This window comes from Mixophyes fleayi, chromosome 1 (genome assembly GCF_038048845.1).
Source record: "Mixophyes fleayi isolate aMixFle1 chromosome 1, aMixFle1.hap1, whole genome shotgun sequence".
Taxonomy (NCBI): Eukaryota; Metazoa; Chordata; class Amphibia; order Anura; family Limnodynastidae; genus Mixophyes; species Mixophyes fleayi.
In genome coordinates, this window is record NC_134402.1 from 426,355,212 (window position 1) to 426,382,052 (window position 26,841).

The window sequence follows — 26,841 nt, forward strand, 5'->3', positions numbered from 1 at the left end:
TCCAGCAGGGATGAAATTTCAGTAACCATCTTATTGCAAAGGTGACGTCCTATCACAGTACCACGCTTGAAGTCACTGAGCTCTTTAGAATGACCAATTTTGTATCACAAATGTTTGCAAATGGAGACTGCATGGCTAGGTGCTTGATTTTATACACCTCCGGCAACGGTTCTGATTGAAATACCTAATTTCAATAATTAACAGGTGTGGCGAAATACTTTTGTCCATATAGTGTATATATAATATGTATATGTATGTACACACACAATGTAGTTTGTAGACCATACTATGCTGGATTCATCTACGGTATACTTGTTTGTTTGTGTTTATTGTAAGTAATGGTAAAAAAGTGACCTGTGTACCTTTTAACACTAGAATCTGCCCTTTTAAATTATGGCTGCACCTCTGTACTCCAACTATATCTTTAATTGGCAATTTTAAATGATCAGATAGACAAAAACACAATGGATTTATCTTTAGGTTCTGGGTTAATACCTCAGCTCTCATTGACATGATCCTCCAAGTGCTAAATAAGTAATTTTACCATGGACCACAAGAGAACTTAGAGCAAAAAAAATAATGGCTGTACAAGAGACTTGGGGGTATATTTACTAAACTGCGGATTTTAAAGAGTGGAGATGTTGCCTATAGCAACCAATCAGATTCTAGTTAGCATTTATTTAGTACAATCTACAAAATGACTGCTAGAATCTGATTGGTGTCTATAGGCAACATCTCCACTCTTTCAAACGGGCAGTTTAGTAAATATACCCCCTGGTATGTGATCATTTAGTTTATAAAAACAAAATAGAAGGTGAAGACTTTGACCCCAACAATGTTGGCAGTAGCACTATTTGGCTAAGACCCTATGTCGGAATTAAAAGTAGACGACTTTGATTTGAAGGTTTACAACTGTTCTTTGCAAACCAAGAAGGATTTTGAAGTACATATTCCCTGGGCAGAGTTACAAGAGTTCAGTTCTGACATATCTGCAGAAACCATTGACTTATTTTCTAATGTTGAGCTGCCTTCAAGTTGTATTAATGGCTTTACATGTCTGGCTGTAACTCTGCTATTAAAATATATGTATTATTGCCCTCAAGGGCAACTCAGGAACAATTGCAAGTTTCTGTACATAATTCCAAGAGTTTGGATTAAATCTTCTTTCTCTTCTGAGGAGTAATGTTGGCTATTCTATTTACTGTATGATATGCAGTGGAGAACTTTTAGGCTTCTTGTGTTGTAGCCCACTATTACTTTAATATAGCCTTCCAAACCCAGCGACGTAACTCATTCTGATCCCATGACTGCTGTTACATAAAACTATTTTCCTTTTGGCATATGGACTGCGTTATTTACTGCATAATCTCAACCCCCTGTTGGACCCGAACTGTAAATCCCTCCTTTCCAAATTCCAAACAGACTAGAAATTTTAGAATACTCTGAATTCACTTGTTTGAATGGGAATAAGTAAAATTGACATTCTTCCTTGATATCTATGTGTATTCCAGACTTTACCAATCAATTGTCCTTTCTTCTTTTTTCCGCTCTTTCTAAAAAGAGATCTTTATTTAAGTTTTAGGTATGCAGCCCTCAAAACCTGCGTATGTGCGGGCACAGGGTGGTTGGGAGCTTGTAATTTAAAGAGGTTCTATCAGGCAATTGTTTTTGGGATCCAGGTATTAATGCCTATATGTTCAGGTGAGCTTGCATTCATTGAATTTCCTAGAATCCTAGAGGTCTTGATGATTTTCCTTCACACACAATCCCCAGTGTCCATCTAGCCTGGGAGAAATGTCATGTAAAAATTAATACCCCTCAAATTTCGTGATTCACCCTTTTTATTTGCACAAAGTCTTCACGGAATTTGGGGAATTGAAGGACTTGAGACAGGGAGCTGGGTTTTTATTACATTATATGATATATAATTGGACTCGTCTCCCTTCTCCATAATTAGCTTTATAATTTCCATATTCCTTTTGAAGATTCAATCTGTCTACATAGTATATATTTAACTAGTTGAGCCTTAAAGGGTGAATGAGGCCAAATTCTTGATTTCACGGCATTGTAAGGACAGTGACTCCCTTAAAGGAGACTGACCGACTCAACCTGCAGTTGTGGACATAAATGAAAAAAAGCTTCATATAATAATGTTATAAAATAAACATATTTGTGTACTTTGCATGCCTCCTGTTTTTTCCTGCTATTTTGTCAGTACCTTACTCCTTGAAAGCTTAGCTGAAATGGCAACGGGAGCCCCAAATATCTTCATATTCTTCCATGGTTTCCTATTGGTTGTGATTGAAATGTCCGTTATAGAGATAATCCTTTTGGTGCCAATTAAGGGGTGTGGTTAGTTTTCTCGGCTATTTAAAAACCGACGCACCTAACACCGACGTTAAAATAGCGAAGACTATAACAGCGACATCCACAATATGTATAATTACCATCAAACAGACTGACGTTATTTCCGGCACGCTTAATGAGCGGCACACGTAAAAATATCTCTTCATGAAAAAATTACGTCACTTCTAATGGTCAGAGTGAAAATGATAGCTTTAAAGCGGCAATGGGCAGACCCGCCGCATGTATTACATTATACAGGCAGCAGGTCCGGTGTGGCTTTCCTGGTTATTCAGGATCATGGCGTAGAATCATGGCTGGACATTCACATATCCACTATACGCAGTCTTTTCCATTCTTGCAACTTAAGGTACTGCACCGACTGAACTATGCACTTGATTTACTATAATATTTATAATTTGTACAGTATAACGACCCTTTACTCCAATTGCATCAGCGTGTGGTACCTGAATGTGAGGAACATTATAACAGAACATGACACCTTGGGACAATGGAATGCACACACCCAGGATACTGACTTGCATTGTTGAAACTGGTGCGGTAGATCTCAAGCAGTTACAAGCAGTACTGGGAAAAATTTCCATGTGACTTATACCACTTTCATACTGCCGCCCCTTCAATATCCCGGGTTTTTGAAGCCGGGTTTTTGCAGGGTCTCGGAGCGTCCCAGCTCAGAAACACCATTCATACTGCACCTCGGACCCGGGAATTTCCCGGGTGGACCCCATTCATACTGTACAAGTCTGTGCCCTGGCAATTTGTGGGAGTCATCACCAGAGCAGTTTTCATTGGCTGAAAAACGGTGAAGTCATTGAAAGGTGACTGGTTTGTTGACGCATAAAGATGATGCTAAAGTGGGTGGTGATTGTTTACCACATTACTTTTCATCATGGCCGACGACTCACTTTTGTGTAGCCCAGAGTTCATGTTTACTAGTATTTTTTTGATGTTTTATGCAGCAAATGAGAGTTTGCTGCAGCTGCTGACACTGGGCACTCTTGCACAGTCCCAGTTCAGGAGGAGGAAGGCGAAGTTTATGGCACAACAGAAGAAAACTCGGTGTCTGTATATGCGCAGGAGGAGAGCGTTTCTCAGGGCCAGCATTGCCTCAATTTTGAGATTCAGTGCTGCCAGTAATCGAACCATGCGTGCCAGAGAGCGTAGCCACGGAGAAGCTTTCTGGTCTACTGTGGAAGCGTTTGAGGAACAGCAGTGGATGCAACACTTCAGAATGTCACGTGGGACATTTTACTATGTGCTGGACCTTATTACCCCAGCACTTTCCAGGAAGGCCACTAACTTTGGGAAACCTATTCCACCATGTAGGCGCCTTTCTATTGTGTTGTGGTGGTATGCTACCCCTGGAGAATACCGGACAATCTCCTGCTTGTTTGGAGTGGGGATATCCACGGTGTGCACTCTAGTGCATGAAGTCACCACGGCATTGCTGGAAGCCCTGTATCATTGCTTCATCTCTTTACCGCAAGGTCAGCGCCTGGATGATACAATTGCAGGATTCCTGAAGCGTGGGTTTCCACAGTGTGCTGGAGCCATAGACGAGACACACATCCCCATCATTGCCCCCACAGACAACCATGCAGATTACTACAACCGCAAAGGCTGGCATTCCATCATTCTGCAGGCTGTGGTTGACCACAACTATTGGTAAGCATTTTTTATGGTTTTTTTGTATGTGACTGTGCCATGTGTAATGCGTATTGTAAAACATATTTATATATGGTTTTTTTTTATGTTAGTTTCACAGATGTTTTCATTGGGTGGCCTGGCCGTTCCCATGACGCCAGAGTTCTAGCAAATTCGGACCTTTACCAAATTACTGAGGAAAGACAAGATGGCTGGCTGTTCCCTAGAGAGGTAAATATCGGTGTAATGTTGTATGATGTATTTGTAATTGAAGCTTATATACTATTGTTTGCTATCAATATTGTATGTATTTACTGCCCCTTTTTATATACAGATGTAACACTTGCAAAATGCATTTTCACCATATAGTACCAAGTGTACTGCGTTATTTGACCAATATTTTAAACATGGTGACGTGAAACTGCATGTTTTTATTTACAGAAATCTACGTTTGTTGATGGTGTGGAGATACCGGTACACATCATTGGGGATGCTGCTTACCCTTTGAGGCGCTGGCTGATGAAGGGGTTCACTCAGCAACATCACCTGTCTCAGGAACAGATCCGTTTTACACATACCCTCAGCTCTGCTTGGATGATGGTGGAAAATGCTTTTGGGCGTTTGAAAGGACGTTGGCGCTGTCTATTGAAACGCATTGTCATTGACACCAAGCTTGTGCCCCACGTGGTTGCTGCTTGCTGTATTTTACATAACATTTGTGAAATTCAAAAAGACCAATTTCTACCTGAGTGGAATGTGCAGGAATCTGAAATGCCAGTGCTGTCGGTGGACTCCAGTACTTTTGAAGGAGAGCGCACCAATACCTCTGCTGAACTTATTAGGACCACCCTCACTGCCAATTTGTCCTCACTTGTTTGAATGTACCACACAAATGTAAAATTAAAAAATATATTTCACATATTGTATTTTGTTTTGTACATATTTCCTCATATGTCTCTTCACAACAAAATATAAAATGACACAATATAAAAGTGCTTACTTGCATGTAGAAAAAAAATAAAATATATACATAAGTAGTAAACCCAAGACACAAATGTGCCCAAACAGTAAGTGCAAATTTGCTTTTCAGGTTATATATATATATATATATATATATATATATATATATATATATATATATATATATATATATATATGAGAAGCTAACGGTGTGATTCCAGATCACACGTAACATACATGATAACAATTAACAGTGAAACATTTGACCATAAAACATGATTATTACAATTGCCTATATTGTGGCATTTCTGGTGGTGGTGTGGTTTGGAGTGGATAACCTGGTGGGTATTCTATGTTGGGGTTACCCATAGGTTGAGCATGTTGTATATTGTGTACCGGGTTTGGAGGGTTTTTGTTGCCTAACATGGGTTGCCCTCGCTGGTACATAGGATAATGTCCGTCATAATAGTAAGGACCTGCACCCGTGAGAGGAGTCTGTCCATGAATCCCATAATACACTCACGATTTTCGCGTAACACGCGTTCCTGCATGTTCATGATTTGCATGAAGAAAGAGTCCTGCAGTTCCCGCTCATTGTTCATGAAACGCTGCAGTTGTGTATTCTCGTGTTCCCTCATGGTGCTGTCCATCTCCCGCAGTTGATCCATCATGACAGTTGTCATTGTTTTAGTTGCTTGGTCCATTTTGTTGAGCCTTTTGCGTTTTTTTGGAACGTTGTAAACTGTACGTAGAAAAAACACAGTAAAACATACATTAGAATATATAATGTGGCAGAACAAAAAAGCAGTGTTGTAAGCTGATATGTGCTTGAGGCCTCCTCCCTCTTGCTCAGTAGTTTTGCACTGCAACATATGCGTGTTAATGTTTTAATACTTTGGAGTGTATTATATTTGTCTTTTGGGCTTTTTGTTGATATAGTTCTCTTTTTAAAGTTATGTAGAAACATTGGTGTTTGGTTTGCATTTATGTTGATATACTTCTATTTTTTTGACAGATATGTTCAAACATTTTTTTTTTGTTATGTAGATATATTTATTGGTATTTGGCTTGCATTTCGGTTGATATAGTTCTCTGTTTTTGGGACTTTTGGTTATACAGTTCATTTTTTTTTTTTTCAATTATGTAGATATATATGTATGTAGATATGGTTGGTTATTATGTGAGATTATTAAAGATACTTACTGTTGGAGTGTAAACTGGGACCTGGTGTAGACTTTGACACCGGCACTGGTTCTGGCTGCGTTTCTTGCGAAGTCTCTGTAACGACTTGCGCAGCAGGGAATGGCTGTGAATCGTTCAATTCCTCCCAAGACATGTTGGTGTCATCTGTTGTGGCAGAGCACTCCAGTTCTGGGGTGTCTTCAATAGAATCTTCTATTATTATGGTTGCAGTCTCGCTTGTCTGTGTGCTCTCTGGTGGTGTTGGTATAGCCGCATCCACATTGCTAGAAGATGACAGTGCAATTGGATCTGTCAGAGGAGAATGTCCAAAGACCATATTGCACTGGTCATAAAGGGGCCAGTCCATTCTTTCAGCGCCACTTTTGCGCCTGTTGTGGTCATGGACTTTAGTGTACTGCTTCTTCAGGGACTTCAATTTGTTCAGGACTTGTTGCTGTGTCCTCTTTATGCCACGTTGAGTGAGTATTTTGGCGATGTTGTAATACACTGTGGCATCCTTCCCAGTCCCAGTCACTTGCCTTCTAATTTCTTCCTCCCCTCTGACATTCAGCAGCTCACGCACCTCTTCCTCCATCCAGTGTGTCATTATTGCTGTATAAACACTGTTTTTGCAAACTAATAAAAGCAATTTTCTCAGTACAAAAACGCTTCTGCTTCAGCTTTAGCTTGAGACCACCATCCACCATCTCTCCTAGAAAGCTTCTACAATGTTCCAAGGGCTTCCAATGATGACATCATCCTCCAGAGACAGGCAGACAGCCAATGAGCATGTTTTCTGTGCAACCCGGGTTGAAAAACCCGGGTTGCACCATTCATAGTGCAGGCGACCCGGGTCCGACCCGGGAATTACTAGGTAGTGAGCATATAAAAAACAGGGTTCTCTTGGAATTTTATTCAGCACCCTATGCTGTTCCCTGGGTAGGAGTAGAGTTAAGACATGCAGAGAAAGCTAGCCTAGGGACGGATTCTCTAATCTGACAAGTCAGCTTCTTGTATATATCACAGCTGGTGACAGGTTTGCTTTAACAAAACATGCTACATTGGTGTGTCTATATGTATGTATTCACTATACATCAGTGTTAAGCTACAACTCTTATCGTATTTTATCTCTTCTGTCATGTGCAAGCTAATTTTTAGGCATATAAATCTGCAAATATCTGTTTGTGAATTAATTCCTAGAAATAACGTGACGTGGTTCAGAGGAGCTGTTTAAATCAATGTGTTTGTTTATGTTAAACTACCCAGAGGGTGCTGGTAGATAAGAGCCTAGATCAACTATAGCACCTTGTATCATTCATGGCAGGTTGCTAATGTAGTCTTTGAAAATATCTCTTTCAGGACAGTGAAATCTAACACACCTCTGGGAAGCCTCAGACAGGCCGACTGCAGAGACATGGTTATATGTGAATGGCAAATTCAAGCTGAATAGGATCTTAGGAAAATATCATATCCTGTTCTCTAATATCACACTTAACAGGTAAGTTCCCCTTCATCTGGTATGCAGATGAAGGGGAACTTGTAACATGTTGTGTGGATGTAAAATCATGTTTGTACGCCATACTGGTGAAAAGTTAGGACAGAATAAATAAATCCGGACTAGAAAAAGTTTTGTCAACAGCAGTCATAAAACCCTAATTTGCATTTACATAGACCTTTCAGTTCTGACATCACACACAGGGGAGCTGTGGGCCCTCCCGCAGTCTTTAAAACTGTAGTATACCTCTAAGAAATTGTTCACTTTTGGGAGTCAATCTGATATTGAAGAGTGTCCCATTTTCTGCCCCATTTTTATCTCTCTTCCCAGCACCAGAAATTTGATTATACGTGAGTTATCAATTCTGTGTTTTATCATTTTTATTTTATAAGAAACAATTGCATTATATTTGTATGTCATTTTATTAACTGTTTTATCTTAAGCATCGTGGATGTATTTTCTTGAATTATACTTAATAAGTTCAAGTCTCTTTGTTCTTACGAAGTCATGCGACAAAACGCTACATACTTGAAACCGGGGAGAACATTGTGGTTTAGTTGTTAACTCTGATTAAAGTAAATTGTGCTAGATTAGTTCTAAGGGAGAACCGAAGGCTTCCTGAATAAGAGTGTCAGCTCTACATAAAAAAAACTTTGGTGGTGGCATAGTTGGTACGGCAAAGCTAGTGTGTGGCATAGATAGAGAAGAATTTAATCATTTTAGACAGACCAGGTGGTTGTTTTTGGTTAACCCTTTGTCATACACACGTCACGCAGGCTCAGGTGAGTGCTGTTCATATCTTCCTTACAAGTACTCTTTCTCTGCTTACTCTTGACCTATTGTGTTTTAATTGAAAAATAATACATCAATACAGATATATGCATTATCCATAATAAAATAAGAGTGTAAATAGTACTTAAATTGTTTATTTTATGTTTGGACAGACTTTAAAGTTTAGTTTTCCATTAAGTAATTGTACCACCTCCCAACATAAAATCATAATGATCAGCTGGAATACACATAACAGGACAGGAGCATTCCAGGCCGCAGTTGACGTCCAATCAGGTTCCAGAACACCTCACTTCTGCCAAGTGTACCCTTATTGATCATTGTCAAATGCAGTGATTGGCTTTGCCATAGGCTGGCATAACCCCTTTAAGTACAAAATGGTTTAAATAGCTAAATATTTGTCTTATTTATTTGAAAATGTATATTAGGAAAAATAAAGTAGTATGCATTTTAAATTAAATAAGCCCACTTTCTCAGTAGGCAGTGTTTTAATTTTATATTTGGGATCACGTAGCCTCTACCTGAAAATATATGGATATAAGAAGTCCCCACGGAATTCTGTGACCATACAAAAAGACACAGCTGTAGGCAGAGTGAATTATTCTTACAGACCTCTGAAATACGAGGCGATTTCAAATTTTAGCAATAGTTTTCAGTAATCTGTGAATTATTTAATTTGCTTTACAAGGTTTCCTTATTAAAACTGAAACTGGGACTTTTTACCATATCTGGTGGCAATGCCCTCACATCTCAACTTTGTGGTGACAGGTGACTGCGCTACTTACTCAGATCATGGACAGTGACGTAACTCCTGACCCCCTGGTCATGCTGCTTTGCTCTCCAGTGAAAACCATTAATAAGCATAGGGACAAACTTGTACAACACGTCTGTGCAGCTACCTGCTTACAAATTGCTGCAGATTGGAAATCCTCAGCCCCTCCATGCCTCCAGGCAGTGATCTCTCGGGTGTGGTATATAGTGTCGATGGAGTACATCACAAGCCTAAGGTTTTAAACTTTCACAAGACATAAGATCATGGTACACATTTTATCACACTCCATTACCTGGTACTAGATTAGCCACTTCCTCACTTCTTGACATTTAAGTATTTTTCTCTTTTCTTCTTTCTCCCAAAGTATTGTCTCTTTTACCCACTGGGACGGTAGCGGTGCAGATAACCCTGCCCTAGATGGACATTTTGTCTTCCCTTACCACCCCCTTTCCCTTCCCTGGTCCCTTCCCCTTTCCTACATTTATACAGAAAAATCCAACAACATTGTTCTTTTCCCAGCCTGGATTCCCGGGATTAGATTCAGATCCAGACATTACCTCTCAGACACCAGTTTACTGTATTTCACTATTGCAGTAAGTTATTTTGAAACATGCTCCCTACTCTACGAATGTATCTAGTAGCACATGTATAGACTCTATTTTCTAGCTATATAAATTATATGCAATAATGTCATTTTTATTTAGAAGTCCAATATCTAATGCCAATTGTTTTTCCCCTTATGTTCCTGTTATTGTCGAAAATAAACAGATTTAAAAAACAAACAAACTGAAATGATGATACCAAGACACACTGATTAAAAGCAACAGCATCTAACTCGCTCTTTAAACCGGTCTTTGTATTGAGATAATGTACCCCGACTAAGATACAATTCACCCAAAAAATCCATGACGATATTATGGCACGAGACTGAAGACAGGGTGTTTTTATACATATCTGGCATCTCGAATGTCATTTCAAATGGAAGAGGGTTTAGGACTACCTGGGCTTATTGCTGTGGTGCTGTCAGGATAGTGCTGTCAACAGTAAAGGTAGTAGGATCTGTGTCCTATTACTCAGTTGTACTGAAGGGTTCTGTGTTCGTGGATCTGTATACAAAGAAAAGAAGGATGTTAATAGGGGGAGGAGCTTACCTGTGTAGCAAACCTCCTGGGGTTGGTGTGTATAGGGTGTGGACGAGAGTAAATGTTTAAAACGTTGGCTGTACCGATTCTCCTTGAAGTCTGGGTCTGTTATCCTGAAGGTCTTCTGTAGAAAATGTAGATGGGGGTATCAGTTGTCCTTGTAAGGATGTATCAACTCTTGTAGTGTGTACCTGGTTTTCTTGTGGTTCGTCCAGTCTTCAAATCTGTGATTGTTAACCTTTTGGTGAGAGAAAAAGAAAAAAGGGGGCGGATGAGGAAAGGACAGAAGGGTAATCCTTGGAAGTGGGCTTGGTATAGCTCTGGAGGTATAAAGGAAGGAAAGCAGGGATCAGTATGGAAGATGAGAGGTGAGGGCAGTAAGGGAGGGTAGGGGAGTGTATAGCTCTGATAGTATAGCTCAGTATACCACCCTGGTGGTCAAGGGTAGCTATTGCAATTAATATAGTTCCAAACTTTTTAAGCTCAGGAATGTTTATGCTCAAAGTCCTGTAAGGGAGCACTGTATGTAGCTCAGATTGCTCTAAGAAGAGCAGTGTGTTTGGTGAAGAGGTATGCATTGTACACTGCCTGCTGTTATGTGATATTCAATCCAAGATGGTCACCGTGGAATGCAGATCAGGTGCAGTGGAACATACTCTCCAGTTCTGCTTGCTGTTAGAAATGGTGCCTGGCGGGGAGCCTTGGGGTCTGATAGGTACTTGGGGTGCTGTGAAGGTTCTGCATTGTAGATAACCAACTCGTTTCATCTGTGTCGCACACTTCTTCAGGGATTACCATGTAGATGCACATGTGAATAATTGAGGGGGCAGAGGAGGTGGATGGAAAAGAGAGAGGCTCAATGCTTGGAGAGGAGGGCACAGCATGTAATAGGAGTAACTGAGTTCCTGGTTTCTATGTTGATGAGAGCAGTGTTTGGAGAAGTGAGTAGGCAATGGAGGATATGGACAGTAATGTTTAGATGAGAGAAGAATAAAAAATGAAGTAATGGATAAAATATATAAAGGAGTGGAAGTTAAATGATTGAAGTGAAAGAAATGGTACTAAAGAAGAGTGGAATAGAGATGGTTAAAAATGTATGGTGCAAATGTAGAAAGGTTGCGGAGGATGAAGGTGGTATGGGACTCGAGGAGTAGAGGATAGGGTTGATTAGGTGGAGAAGCAGGGAATGGTAATGGAGGAGGGGATGGAAATAGTGTGTACGGACGGTGAAAGGGAGATGGGGATTCAGAAATGGGGCCAAAAATCAAGGCAGGTCTAGAGGTTTAGGCCTAGTTCAAAGTCGATGCTGAGGCCTCTTGGGTTGAGGGTGGTCAGTTTGTGGTTCCACTTTGTTTCTTCCCTTGACATTTGTGCAGTGAAGTCACTTCCTCTGCAGAGTTATTCGACTAGTTCAATGCCTATGAAGGTTACTTGTGATGGGTTGTGGCTGTAATGTGTTCTGTAGTGTTGTGGGACATTGTGGTTTCGGACTTCTTTCTTTATGTGCCTGATGTATTCTTGTATTCTTGTTTTTAGGTCTCTTATTGTTCTTCCTATGTACTGCAGGCACAAGGAGCATTACAGCAGGTAGATAGATAGATTTTCCTATCATTTTGTTGGTCTGTTGGTTGTTGTTTGCGATTTCTCTTATAGATTTTGTGTTGTTACATTTTGTGGTTCTGCAGGCTAGGCATCTGTTGCAATGGAAGAAGCCTTCATTCATGTTTCTTTCGACTCTTGCTGTGTCAGTATGAAGTTCTAAGTCAGGATGTTGCTTTCTTGTAGATGATACATGGTTTGGCAGTGAGGATGTCTTTCAGTTTCTTATCTGTCAGAAGAAAATGCCTTTGTTTGTTGAGGATGGTTGAGAGTGGTCTGTGTTGGCTAGTGTATTGGGTGATGAACTTGGGGGAGTGTGATATTCATATGTTTGCTGTCTTTTCCCTTCATTGTTTCTTTGTAAGTGAGTAATTGTTCTCTGCCGAGATCTTCTCTTGTAGAGTGCTTGGATTTTTTTTTCAGGGCAGATGCCTGGTGCTTGCATGTGTTCAATATGGATCAGTTTTGGAGCCAGGGTTTGTGGTGGTTGCAGTTGGCTGGTATGTAGTTGTTGCAGTCTAGTGATTTGATATAGGTTTTCATATGGATGAATCAGTCATCAATGTAAATTGTGAGCTGCAGCAATTTTACTTGTTCCTTGCTGATGTGTGTGGGAAATTGGAAGTTCAATTTATTTGTGAAATTGTACATTTTCAAGTTTCTAGAAGTCTCTTCCCCACACAAAGATTATATCAACAATGTATATTCGCCACAGTACTATATCTTTCTGGTGGATGTTATTGTTCCATATAAGGTCTTCTTCCCACTTGGCCATGAAGAGGTTGCCATAACTTGGTGCAAATTTTGTTCTCATTGGTGTTCCTTTTACTTGCTTGAAGAATTTAAGTTTGAACCAGAAATATTTCTGGTTAAGAATGAATTGCATACCTTAAATCAGGAAGTTCATCTGTTTTTCTGGTAGTATTGTCTCTGTTGTGAAACAGTGTGTCGGCTGTGGTTACATCCTTGGGTGTGGTTTATTATGGTGTAGAGGGAAGTAACTTCCCAGGTGACCAATGTTTAGAACATTGCCTATATCAATTGTCCTTGAAGTCTGGGTGTGTTATGCTGAAGGTCTTCAGTTGTTCTTGTAGGGATATATCTATTCTTCTTGTACAAACTACCTTTAAACATTTGCTCTCACCCACACCCTGTACACACTAAACCTAGGCGGTTTGCTACACACAGGTAAGCTCCCCCCTTTACCATTAACACCCTTCTAATCGCATACACGGAACCCCTCAGCACATTTCAAATATCTGTTAACACTTACTCTATGGTGCATTAGTCCTTTTTCTTAATGGACACTATAGTGAGTACATAGACATTTGCTGATATCAGGCGATGATATAAGAACTTACCCATTATACATATGTTATTTCCAGTAGTGTACATGTATATTGGGATCACTGGTGTATTATTGTTCTATAAAGGTTGAATAGAACATGTGAACTTAAATTATTCAGTACATAGAACCTTATATTTGCTGCACACATTATTTTCAGAAATGATATTACTAATGCTGATTGTGTGGCATATGCATAGTTCCCAGGGAAATATTCAAGTAATTATACTGTAGATCAGTTGACCACCTGCAATGCATGCTAAAACAAGTCATGTTTAATAATTATGTCCATTTTGGTACTGTGGAAGCATAATAGAAATGTTATATATTGATAATAGCTAAATTCTTTATTAGTCTCAAACCTTTATTAATCTCAATCTTTCAATCTCAAACTTGTGTTTTCCTCCAGACAGAGCCTCAGGGTTTGGCTAGAATCTGTTTGGATTATATCAGAACAAGTGGAAGGAATGCAAAGATTGCTCCTGATTGATGGCTGATCAGACGTTACAAAACTGTACATTTCTTTTAAGTTAACTTCTTAAGCTATATCCTTCAATAGTCTTTTGAATACTCTCCAAGCTGACTTTTAGTGTAATTACTCAGATGGTGGGTGCTTGTCATCCCAGCTGGGATTCTACATAACAGTCACTGAATAATGGTATTTAGGTTATAATTAGGATACGTTGAGCCCATTGAATCTAACTAAACGTAACATTAGTAAAGTTCCACATAGAAGATTTATTTATTTTATTTAGAAAGTAAGTTAAGTACCTTTTAAGCATGCATCATTTTTCTTATCTATCATGCTACAAATCATTATCCCCTTTTCAAATGCTCTCTTGTTGGCCAGCGAAACTGTCTGCCAGACACAGTCAGTCTGCTACACAGACACAGGCTCACAGCTCCTCAGAATGTCATGTGATGACAAAGAGGGGAATAATGGAATGGAATGGAAAGAGCTCAGAGGGGCACTCAAAGCCTCTATGTTCATTACAACATATGCCATGTAACTGTGGTTGCCATGGGAGTCCAGAATCATATTTTATTATTAATAGCAACCTGAAAAAGTAAGGGAAAACTGTGCGAAGATTCTTCTTAGAGTCTGCCACAGTTATTTATGTTTAAAAAAATTAAACACCTGATTTTTTCATGGGATTGCAGCTTCAATCACTTCAATAATGATAAAGTGATGAATGGCAAATATTAGTAGCCCTGGAGAAATTTGTTACTAAACTTTTGCTAAATAGTGATATATACTGGGACATCTATCCTAAACAAGAAATAAACTGATTTGTATTTTTTGCAGCTGGTGATCCTCATACCTGGATGTGTTTTTGGAGATGGTTAGTATATTTATATGGGTTTACATACAGATAAGGAGCTTGGAAGTATTTGCCTTTTTTTTATTTTTCACATTTTTTTTTATTGGTAAAGAAACAATACATCGGAACCTAAACCTCTGCTTGGAGGAAACCTCAAATGACAATGTCTCCTGTTACAATTAATGGGTCTTTTCTATCATCACGTTGCTTTCTGTTGTTTCATTACTAAAATTGCCCATTATTTATTGCTTCATTTCTTATTTAAAATTGGTCATCCAAATGTGCTAACCCAGTGAAGAAGCAGAAACTGATTGCCAATATTTCAGATGTGAACAACTAGTAAACTAAGTTACTGGCATGCATTTGCAGAAATATGTTACGATCCTCGACTAAAACCTGCCTTCAATCACATGTATTGACAGTATAGTGATGAGCTTTAAGGTCCAGAAGAGCTGGATTTACCAACCAGTCATAATACTGACAGCCATGTGAAGAGGGCTTTATTTTATATATTTTTTAAAACACAATTTTGATTAATACAGGCTGAATTTTCCTGCCCATAAATGAATATGTTAATAATAATTTTAGTATATATATTATATTATATGCAAATATATTATTTGCAAATATATATATTATATTTCTATTTGGTACGCATATTCACACATGGAGTGTGCAGTGTGGTGGTGGGGCCCACATATTATAAAGTGATACACTATGGGGTAAATGTATGAATCTCCGGATTCTTCATCTCCGGCGTGTTCAGCCTCTTCAGCGCTTAAATTTAAAGCGGCGCTGCATTGTAAAGGGAAGTTTCCCTTTACAAGGCAGCGCCGCTTTAAATTTAAGCGCTGAAGAGGCTGAACATGCCGGAGATGAAGAATCCGGAGATTCATACATTTACCCCTATATGTGGTTTTTTTTCTGTTTCCCTATTCCATGAGAGGATCCATACATCTAAGAGGGTGATCCGATCGATTTAACACTACGTGTTTTTGATGTGCGCAATTTTCTTCCTATTTCTGGTACGCTTATATAAGTAAATGTTCCGGATGCTATTTAATAAGAGGCGCTCACTTCCTTGTTATGAACTTGATATAGAGATATATATATATATAATGTGCATATGTAAGCACTATATGGACAAAAGTATTTGGCCACACCTGTGCTACTGCCAACTTTGTTGGGGTCAAAGTCTTCCCCTTCTATCTTGTTTTTAGAAAATAAATGATCACATACCAGGGGTATATTTACTAAACTGCAGGTTTGAAAGAGTGGAGATGTTGCCTATAGCAACCAATCAGATTCTAGCTGTCATTTTGAAGACTGTACCAAATAAATGCTAACTAGAATCTGATTGGTTGCTATAGTCAACATCTCCACACTTTCAAACCTGCAGTTTAGTAAATATACCCCCAAGTCTCTTGTAAAGTCCTTAATTTTTTTTGCTCTAAGTTCTCTTGTGGTCCATGGTGAAATTACTTATTTAGCACTTGGAGGATCACGCCAATGAGAGCTGAGGTATTCAGTATTAACCCAGAACCTAAAGGCAAATCCGTTATTTTTTTGTCTATCTGATCATCCTAAATTGCCAATTAAAGATATAGTTGGAGTACAAAGGTGCATCCATAATTTGGAAGGGCAGATTCTAGTGCTTAAAGGTACACAGAGACAAATAATATTGTCATGGGCTTCACCTCACCCTTACATTTTTGTCAAATGTCACTTTTTTACCATTACTTACAATAAATATAATAAACACAAACAAACAAGTATACCATAGTTGAATCCAGCATAGTATGATTTACAAACTACATTGTGTGTGTACATACATATACATATTATATATACACTACATGGACAAAAGTATTTGACCACACCTGTTAATTGAGGTGTTTAAATCAGACTGTTGCCAGAGGTGTATAAAATCAAGCACCTAGCCATGCAGTCTCTATTTGCAAACATTTGTGATACAAATTGGGTCGTTCTGAAGAGCTCAGTGACTTCAAGCGTGGTACTGTGATAGGACGCCACCTTTGTCATAAGACTGTTCGTGAAATGTCATCCCTGCTGGATATCCCATGCTCAACTGTAAGTGATATTGTTAGAAAGTGGAAGCATTTAGGAACAACAGCATCCTAGTCACAAACTTGAAGACCACGTAAAATCACAGAGCGGGGTCAACGACTGCTAAGGCGCATGGTGCGTAAAAGTTGCCAACACTCTGCTGATTCCATAGCTGAAGAGTTCAGAACTTCCACTGGCATAAATGTAAGCACAAAAACTGTGCAGCGGGAGCTCAATGGAATGGGTTTCCATGACCGAGCAGCTGCATGTAAGCCTCACACCACCAATACCAAACGTCGGATGGAGTGGTGTAAAGCACACACCGACACTGGACTGTTGAGCAGTGGAAACGTGTTCTGTGGAGTGACGAATCACGCTTCTATGTTTGGCAGTCAAATGGGCGAGTCTGGGTTTGGCGGATGCCGGGAGAACATTACCTGCTTGACTGCATTATGCCAACTGTGAAGTTTGGTGAAGGAGGGATAATGGTATGAGGTTATTTTCAAGGGTTTGGGCTAGGCCCCTTATCTCCAGTGAACGGCAATCTTAATGCTATATCATAGCAATTCATTTTGGACAATGCTATGCTTCCAACTTTGTGGCAACAGTTTTCTATTCCAACATGACTATGCCCCAGTGCATAAAGCAAGAACTACAAAGACATGCTTTGATGAGTTTGGTTTGGGAGAACTTGACTGGCCCGCACAGAGCCCTGACCCTCAACCCCATTGAACACTTATGGGATGAACTGGAACGAAGATTGCGAGCCAGGCCTTCTCATCCAACATCAGTCCCTGACCTCATAAATGCTCTGCAGAATGAATGGGCACTAATTCCCACAGAAACACTCCAACATCTTGTGAAAAGTCTTCCAAGAAGAGTGGAAGCTGTTATCACTGCAGAAGGGGGGTCTCACTCCATATTAAAGTATATGTATTTGAATAAAACAACCTCATGCTTCTAGCAATAACAGAAACATGGCTCACACAATCAGACATTACCTCACCGGCAGCCCTTTCACATGGTGGTCTCCATTTCACCCACACCCCCAGACCGGGAGGCAGACAAGGTGGGGGGGGTTGGACTACTTCTCTCCCCACAGTGCACGTTCACAGTTCTACCAAATGAACCATCACTCGCGTTCACATCTTTTGAAGTACATGCTGTTAGGATTTTAAACCCATTCTCTATGTGTGTTGCTGTCATCTATCGCTCCCCTGGACCACACCAACAATTTCTTGAACACTTCTCTGCGTGGCTCCCTCACTTCTTATCCTCTGACATCTCCACCATCATCATGGGTGATTTCAACATCCCTATTTCTAATCCACGTTCCAATGCTGCTTCCAAACTACTCTCTATAACATTCTCACTTGACCTCTACCAGTGGATTGAATCCGCCACTCATCAGGATGGCCACTGTCTTGATCTTGTTTTCTCTAGACTATGCTCAGTTTCTCATTTCCTTCACACTCCTTTCCCCCTCTCGGATCATCACCTTATTAGCTACTCGCTCACCCTCAGTTCTTTACCCTCCTTAGTGTCAAACTCTTCCAAGCCTCCTCACAACCGCAGGAATTTCAACTCTATTGATTTTCAAAAGTTTTCTACCTTTCTACCTTTTCAACACCTTCTCTCCCCAATTTCTACATTCTCCTCCCCTGATCGGGCAGTACCCCATTTTCACCCAACCCTAGCAACTGCCCTGGATCAAGTGGCTCCAGCAACACTACATACTTCGCGTAGACTTCGTTGCCAACCGTGGCACACTACAGTAACACAAACACTACAAAAACTTTCTCTTAAAGCAGAACATCACTGGCGTAAATCTTGTACCTCTAATGATTTCATCACATATACTGATATCTACCACTCCTATAGAAATGATCTGGACACTGCTAAACAAGCATACTACCAATCTCTCATTTATGCTCAGGCTTCTAACCCCAAACGCCTCTTTAACACATTTTAATGTGTTAAAGAGTTAATTTAACTCTCTTCTGAATCCTCCTGCTCCAAATCCTCCAACTAACATCAGTGCACAGGATCTTGCTTCCTATTTCAAGGACAAAATTGATAAGATCGGACTTGAAATGATATCATCTCCCTTGACAAGCAATCGGCTCAATTCCTTTGCAGCACCCTCTAACACTCTCTCTTCATTTGATCCCACAAATGAAGAGGAAGTTTCTACTCTCTTCCCATCTTTCTACTCTACCTCCTGTTCTCTTGATCCTATTCCCTCGCAAATTGGTAGATCCCTGTCTCCTGTGCTCATTTCACCTATAACTCAAATCTGTAATCTATCTCTTTCTACTGGTATTTTTCCATCACTATTCAAGCATGCAGTGATTACTCCCATTTTAAAAAAACAAAATTCTGACCCTAACTCTCTCGAAAATTACCGCCCCATCTCCCAGCTCCCATGTCCCTCCAAGCTTCTCAAGAGAATTGCCTACACTTGCCTCACACACTTTCTTAGAGCAAACAACCTATTGGATCCTCTTCAGTCAGGCTTTCGCTCTCAACACTCCACAGAGACTGCGCTGACCAAGGTTGATTTGATCACAGCAAAAAGTAATAACCATTACTATCTTCTAATTCTCCAGGATCTCTCTGCTGCATTTGACACTGTTGACCACTCTCTCCTCATACAAACGCTACAATCCCTAGGTCTTGAAGGCACTGTCCTATCCTGGTTCTCATCCTACCTATCTAATTGCTCTTTCAGTGTTAATTTCTCTGGATCCACCTCTGCTCCGCTTCCTTTATCAATTGGAGTACCACAAGTCTCAGTCCTAGGTCCTCTGCTATTCTCTATCTACACCACTTCTCTTGGAAAACTAATAAGCTCCTTTGGATTTCAGTATCATCTCTATGCGGATGATACACAAATTTATCTATCCTCTCCTGATCTTTCACCATCTGTGTTTTCTGCCATTACTGACTGTCTTTCTGCCATTTCATCTTGGATGTCTTCTCGCCAACTCAAACTCAATGTTTCAAAAACTGAATAATAATATTGCCACCCAAAAACAGAAGCTCCCTGCCTGACATTTCTATTTCTGTTGATAACATGACCATAAATCCCACCTCGCAAGCTCGATGCCTAGGTATAATCCTTGACTCGCAACTGTCGTTTATTCCCCACATCAACTCTATTTCTAAATCATGTTACATACACCTAAAGAACATTTCCAGAATATGCACATATCTGACACAAGACACTGCTAAAACATTAATTCATGCACTCATCATCTCCTGCATCGACTATTGCAATTCCCTTCTTACTGGTCTTCCGAAAGTCAGACTTGAACCCCTACAATCTATTTTGCACGCAGCGGGTAGATTGATTTTCCTTGTGAACCGTTATTCCTCTGCTGAGCCACTCTGTCAGTCTATACATTAGCTGCCTGTATTTCAACGAATCCACTATAAAATTCTTCTACTAACATATAAGGCCGTCAACAAATTTGCACCGACATACATTTCCTCACTTGTCTCAAAATATTTCCCAGCTCGACACCTCCGTTCTGCACAAGATCTACATCTCTCTTCCACTCATCACATCCTCCCATTCTCGGTTACAGGACTTTTTTCGGGCTGCACCCAATTTGTGGAATTCCCTCCCTCACACGGTAAGACTTTCCTCTAGTCTTCAAACCTTCAAGCGTTCACTGAAAACCCACCTCTTCAGAAAAGATTAAGATATTCCTCAACCACCATCTTAATCTCCTAAATTACCCTATTACCATCCTCTACACAGCTAATGCAAGACAACAACCCTCTGACCAACATTGCCACACACACACACACACACACACACACAGTATTGTCTTATTAATGTTTGTTCCCAATTGTAAAGCGCTATGAAATTTGCTGGCGCTATTTAAATAAATGTTAATGTTGATGATGATGATGATATAATGACATTACAGTCCCTGTTGGTGTAATGGTCAAGCGCACGGATACTTTTGTCCATATAGTGTGTATATATACATATTTATATATATATATATAGAGAGAGAGAGAGGTATAAATATATATATATATATATATATATATATATGTTTTATTTTTATTTATTTTAAAAATATACCCTAAATGTCCTATTTATGTTCATGGCCCTCATTTTTTAATGGCTTGCCAAATTGGTCTTAATTAACCAAAATATGCCTGTCCAGACATGGTGTGGAAGGCAGGCATGTGCAGCTTATGGAAAAACTGGGTCAATATCTGTAATATCTTCCCATATGGCTTGCCCATTAACATACGTTTTCCAACAAGACTGTGAAACTGGTTACTGTTCTCATATATTTTTTTATGTTTATTACTGCATAGGGTTTATATTGGGATGCACATGATATTTATTGAATGTCTTTTTTTGTTTTTAGCCATTGACAATCTACAGACTGCAGAAACAGGCAGAAATAACATCAAAGGGATAAACATGTTTTTATAACCAATGCCAGCTAGTGTTTGCTGCCTTCCCGCCATCGTTTCTCTTTTATGGACTTAAAAATAATTTATGAATTACCTGCCACATCTATAGAATAAAATATTATATATGATTCTGTGCTGCTTATTATTATTATCATCTGTATACTAATACAGCCCTATCTGTGATGATGTAAATCGTTCATGTAAATATTTTTGGCACTTAAAAGTCTAGGGAGGTCATATATGGACGTAAGCTTGACGTACATCTGATGAGTTTTGCATGTGCCAAAAGGGCACCATATGTACAGGAAAAAATATCCTGTTAAAGATATGCTGCTGTAATGTGTGATAAAAGTAATGGGGGAATTGAAAACTTTCTTTTTTCCAAAAGGTTACAAAAATAACAAATGTTATGATTGTTCATGACAGTCTAGAGCAGTGGTCGTTGCTGATGACAGTCTAGAGCAGTGGTCGTTGCTGATGACAGTCTAGAGCAGTGGTCGTTGCTGATGACAGTCTAGAGCAGTGGTCGTTGCTGATGACAGTCTAGAGCAGTCATCGTTGCTGATGACCGTCTAGAGCAGTGGTCTTTGCTCATGACAGTCTAGAGCAGTCATCGTTGCTGATGACAGTCTAGAGCAGTGGTCGTTGCTGATGACAGTCTAGAGCAGTGGTCGTTGCTGATGACAGTCTAGAGCAGTGGTCGTTGCTGATGACAGTCTAGAGCAGTCATCGTTGCTGATGACAATCTAGAGCAGTGGTCTTTGCTCATGACAGTCTAGAGCAGTCATCGTTGCTGATGACAGTCTAGAGCAGTGGTCGTTGCTGATGACAGTCTAGAGCAGTGGTCGTTGCTGATGACAGTCTAGAGCAGTGGTCGTTGCTGATGACAGTCTAGAGCAGTCATCGTTGCTGATGACAGTCTAGAGCAGTGGTCTTTGCTCATGACAGTCTAGAGCAGTCATCGTTGCTGATGACAGTCTAGAGCAGTGGTCGTTGCTGATGACAGTCTAGAACAGATGTCATTGCTGATGACAGTCTAGAGCAGTGGTCGTTGCTGATGACAGTCTAGAACAGATGTCATTGCTGATGACAGTCTAGAGCAGTGGTCGTTGCTGATGACAGTCTAGAACAGAGATAGGCAACTTGTGGATCTCCAGCTGTATGGAAGAGGTTGCCTCAGCTTGGTCTTGAAGAAAACGCTAAACAATTAAATATTTGAATTTCACTCTTGATTATATATATTCTGTACTCAGACATAGCTCATGATTCCCGTCTGAATCATATCTCATATATTTTTATTTGTCTGGAGGCTAGAAATTACTTTTAACATTATATTTCCAATTCACCATAAATGTTTCTGAGGCTTTCAGTTGCTCTCCAGAGGTGACCCATCGTCTATTCATGGTTCAAGTGACCCCATCATGGCTGTGATATCTTCTTGGAGTCCCTTGTCACCTTATTATATATAAAATCTGATATGGAAATGCTGGCCAGAATGTTATGACGTGCACAATTTTTCTCCATGAAGAAATTATTGTTTGCTGTTGATTGTTAACTAGTGGATAAACCATCTCAATATATATAAAATCATAGCAATGCACTTGCATTGTTTAGGCTTCTTCGCGAAAAGATTCACTTGCACAGCTTTTAACGCAAAATGTACTGTTACCAATAGCCAAGCATCCTTGTGCACAGGGGCTGACTGGCAAATATTAGCCCAGGGGTCAAGACTCAGCTCAACAGCCTATTAGGAGATGCAGGTAGCCCAGTGACCCAGCCCAAGGTAGCCCACTATGGGACCAGATCGGGGGGTGGTTGCCCCCCAGCCCAGCCAGGCCCTGCGTGTGCACAATCAAAGGGTCCCATGCTCCTCCTGTGTTACTATGGGCAGCGTCGGACTGGCCCAGCGGACTACCGGTGAAATTACCGGTAGGCCCAGCTACCTTACGGCCACACCCCCTTTTGAACGTGGGCGGAGCTTACCTGGAGGCCCGGCGTCCCAGCTGCTCAACCGCAAGTGCGCATGCGCTATAAGCCGGCTTTCGTGATTCCACACTTCCGGTGGACTCGTCTTCTGAGAGGCAGTAACGTGGGCGGAGCTTACCTGGAGGCCCGGCGTCCCCGCTGCTCAACCGCAAGTGCGCATGCGCTATAAGCGGGCTTTCGTGATTCCACACTTCCGGTGGACTCGTCTTCTGAGAGGCAGGAAATGTCTTGCATGGGGGATACTGTAACAGAGGTGGCTCCAAAGCACCTGATGATTAGCACAACTGGTCATTTAATTTCGTTACAATGCTGCATGTTTTTTCCCCAACATCCCCCTCTCCCTGGTCTGCCTGACTTCAGGGGGTGTGCTGTGGCTGTAGGTAATATGCTGCTGTATTCTATAAAACTGCTGCAGTATGAGTGAAGTGAGTACTATCCTGCATCCTATCTTCTCATTAACCTCTCTTGACAGCCTCCTTTGCATCCAAATAATGGTACAGGGGATGGAGGCAGGGCTTGACTTCTGATTTAATGGGGCTTTTTTTTTTTTTTTTTAACAAAGATATATAGCAGCTGCATTATTATCTTCAGGAACAGAGCTGCTTCTGCTGCAAGGATGCGGATGTTTTTACGCTTACTTTTGACAGGGTTCACTGGGAACTTAACTGTTGGCTGGCTGAGGGCTAACACGAGAGTCATGTGTGACTAGGAGGACAAACTAAGGACCCGGACACCTGGAGGATGCATCCTCTGGAAGAGTATGTGCACTGCCCTCATCTTTTATCATTACCGTATTGCCTCAGAGTCCAGATTACCAAGTACCGGCTTCTTTTCACTTATGATCGGTCTGGTTCATGGATTTATAACACACGGCAATTGTTTATGGACTGTATATTTATCAGCCTCAGAAACATGACATTGATCTCTCTATTCTGTTCTAAGTAGTTCAAGTTTTGGGACGGGACTGTTATATTTCTGTGCTTAACCGCTTGCCCCTTGATATATTTTCTGTTCATATTGAGTCACATGAGCAGAGACTTTAAATTGAATTCCAGGCTTTATTTCTATACCATAACCATCTATCAAAGTCTAATAAGCTGTTTCCTATGGACAAACGACTGTGTTGACTCCTATCTCTTCATGCTTGTTTGCATGTAATATAGATGGCTTAAGCAACAGGAGTTATCTACTGTTATCTAAAGATTTATGTTTCTAAGACTGCAACCATATACTTCTGAATCGCATCTATCTTTACTTGTATGGGTCAGTTTTTGCTGATTTATTGAACGAAGTTATTTAACCCACAATAAACACAAGTACGCCGGCTGGCCTACTTGTTAAAATACATTTTTTGTCTTTCAAGTGTATATGTTGTTTGGCTCCCCTCTCCTCCATCCCCTTTCCCTTTCCCGCGCCGGGGAAATCGACCGCTGTGTCCTTCGTGGACTGACCACTCCCCCTCTAGTGTCAGGTCCCGCCTCTATGATGGCTGACCACACCCCCTCTGGTGGGCCCCTAGTGTTGCAGTCCCCCGGTGGGCCCTTCATGCCCCAGTCCGACACTGACTATGGGTGCAGAATGCTGCAAAATATGGTGATGGCTGTTCAGTGGGAGACACTGAAAATTGTTATATGCAAAGATAAGGAAGAAAGTTGGCAACATGCAAATACTCTAGTGTCCTCTTTCCTCAGTAAATGTGTTATTGTTAGTTGTGTAAAGAACCATTGTCAGACCTTGAACACTAGAATTTAAATTGTGAAATGAATAACTAAATAGTGCAATGCAAATCCCAGCAATTCATAAGGTACTGTTCAAAATAGTTAATTATTACATAACTACAAGTTTGAAAAACATTATTATTTCAACCTGGTCTCTATTAAGGCATCAGGGAACGGCATAGTTTAACTTTCATCCCTTTATCATCGGTAATCATGGCTGATTATGTGAAAACAGGAAGCGATTTTATCAACTATTCATTATAAATTCTTTTGCAATCTTCAGATTTGAAATCCTGCTCTCTCCAAATTTACCAGCATTACTTTTCCTTCATAACAGATTCAATTCCCCAGAAGAACATGGAGATCAGAGTTAGACCACCATTCCTGGGGCAAAATTGAATATCTCGTCTACAACTATTCATACAAAACCTATTTTGTGGGAAAATAGCTCTACGCATGGCGCCAAATGGACATTACGCAAATGAACGCAATTGTGTGAACGTAAAGGACAGTTGTGACTGCCTGCAACTTGAGAGGTGGATCGGCAGATTAAATGGTTGGACTAATGTACGACATGTGCAGTTAGGGCACGTCAAAGCAGATGCAGCCGATTCGAGTCATGGGTTTCTCGTAAGTACGTTTGATTTCAGCCGTATCATTTGCACACACTGCGGGGCCGGTGTCGCACAGCACAAAACAACTGTTTGCAAATAAGTACAGTATGAATTGAAAGCATTTTTATTTATGTAATAAATGTAAAACAAATGTACTTGAAATGTAATATTTATGTAAATGATTATACTGATTTTTTTTAATTTTATGATCAAAATATGTTTTATTTGTTCTTATGTGACCTTTTATTGTACACAGGCTTGTGCATGTATTACAGTCTGTGCATCTATGTACAGCAAGTACTGTGTAGACAAAGCGTACTTACACCTAAATTCAAATGGAACCACTTGAGACACGCTTTGATCTGAATACGATCGGAACTATGCACAAGTTCCGTGCTCTTTTGTTGTCTTCGGACATGAAATAGGCCAGGGTTTCCCAAACCCAGTCCTCAGGGCTCCCCAACAGGGCAGGTTTTCCATATCTCCTTGCTGGAGCACAGGTGTATTCATTACTGACTGACACATTGTAACAGATCCACAGGTGGTCCTAATTATGTCACATGTGATCCAGAAAACCTGCACTGTTGGGGAGCCCTGAGGACTGGGTTTGGGAAACCCTGAATTAGGCTCTTTGTGAGTCCAGATGCCACTAGCCTAAGACTGACAGGGGAAATTAAATAGCAGTTTTACTGAAACAAGACATACCTATGGCCAAACAGAACCTAATGCGATTCAGTTAAGATCACAAGTTGGCATTAATGCCATCTCTAGTAGTTAAATATTCCGCTTATTGAGATATTTGCCAAATACTCCATTAAAACACACAGCTTATATGACCCTAGAAAGCAAAACATGATCAGTGACTTTATTACTATAATAATATGCTTACGCTACTCCCAAAGCTTAATCACATTAGACATGAAGAATGAGACTTATCTAAAACACAAAAGATTAAAACATTTTTTTTGTAATACTTTGTAGACCGAACTATGTGCTGTGACTAGTTTTGGACAAGTACTTGAAAATCTAAATTGTCTGCGAGACAACAAAATAAATATTTTTGTTTGGATGATTGTAGAATATGTTTTGATATGATACTGATGTGAGTGAGTTCTCTGTACAGCGCTGCGGAATTAGTGGCGCTATATAAATAAATGATGATGATGATGATGATGATATGTTAAACAACACACAACATTCTGATTTCAAAGGCCAACATATAATGAATAATATAACCCAAGCAGAATGTCACACTGAAAACATGGATGCTTTTAGATTATAATTTGTTACAGTAAAATTAAAAATACGGTACAGTTCACCAAAAAAAAGTTCTTAACCCTTTCCCTGCTGGTCAACAGCTCATTATATGTTTCATAATTATGCAATGTGTCAGGTACAC

General features: G+C 40.2%; 2 long non-coding RNA genes across 3 annotated transcripts; one reads left to right on the forward strand and one right to left on the reverse strand.

Moving 5' to 3' along the window:
* Positions 1-1,823: 1,823 nt before the first annotated feature.
* LOC142109570 (uncharacterized) lies at positions 1,824-2,446 on the reverse strand. The gene is made up of 2 exons (XR_012680417.1): positions 2,219-2,446; positions 1,824-2,109 (listed from the first exon to the last, which is right to left on the reverse strand). It is a non-coding gene; the product is annotated as an uncharacterized LOC142109570 (long non-coding RNA).
* On the forward strand, positions 2,370-26,511 carry LOC142109554 (uncharacterized). 2 transcript variants are annotated; one of them, XR_012680416.1, is made up of 4 exons: positions 2,370-2,713; positions 14,599-14,635; positions 15,561-15,639; positions 25,166-26,511. It is a non-coding gene; the product is annotated as an uncharacterized LOC142109554 (long non-coding RNA). The 2 variants fall into 2 exon arrangements; XR_012680415.1 differs by lacking the exon at positions 25,166-26,511 and adding an exon at positions 21,076-21,213.
* Positions 26,512-26,841: the final 330 nt, after the last annotated feature.